This window comes from Wasmannia auropunctata, unplaced genomic scaffold (assembly GCF_000956235.1).
Source record: "Wasmannia auropunctata unplaced genomic scaffold, wasmannia.A_1.0 LD324873.1, whole genome shotgun sequence".
NCBI classification, from domain to species: domain Eukaryota; kingdom Metazoa; phylum Arthropoda; class Insecta; order Hymenoptera; family Formicidae; genus Wasmannia; species Wasmannia auropunctata.
The window spans coordinates 1-544 of NW_012038017.1; the positions used below are offsets into that span (position 1 = coordinate 1).

At 31.4% G+C, this 544-nt stretch overlaps 1 long non-coding RNA gene across 1 annotated transcript; it reads right to left on the reverse strand.

Moving 5' to 3' along the window:
* Nucleotides 1–265: 265 nt before the first annotated feature.
* LOC105460295 lies at nt 266–531 on the reverse strand. Its single transcript, XR_975811.1, has 2 exons — nt 457–531; nt 266–377 (listed from the first exon to the last, which is right to left on the reverse strand). It is a non-coding gene; the product is annotated as an uncharacterized LOC105460295 (long non-coding RNA).
* Between the last annotated feature and the right edge of the window lie 13 nt (nt 532–544).

Sequence of the window (544 nt, forward strand, 5' to 3'; positions counted from 1 at the left end):
CATCAATCATCAACTTAATATATTTTATTTTAGCCATAGATTTCGATGAGTTGTCATCTGTTTATTATATTTTTCTTTATATATAGTATATAGCATTATACCGTATCTAAAATATGAATGTGAATATACGAGATAGAATAAAATAACGCGTAATCAATGAATGGCGTTCCCCAAAATCCTTTACCTGGAATAGGAAAAATAATCATACACATAATGGGAAAGGTGATGACAATTCGGGCGGCCGATAAAAAATAAATATAATCCATGCGTTAGCATTTATTTTAATGATAGTTTGAGCATACATAGTTGTCTTGCAGTTCCGAAATCAAAAGAGAATGTTAAAGAAATAAGTTCAAATCCAGAAGTCACGTGATCACCTGTAACAGAAAAAGGCGAGGTGAATTAATGATTATGATCCATGAATTTTCTTTTATTTATATGCAAAAATTAGCGTACATAGTTGTTTTGGAGTTTGATTAGCGAAGATGTATCATCCGACCACCGGATGAATTGACCGGTCACGTGATTATCTGTAATAAAGAAA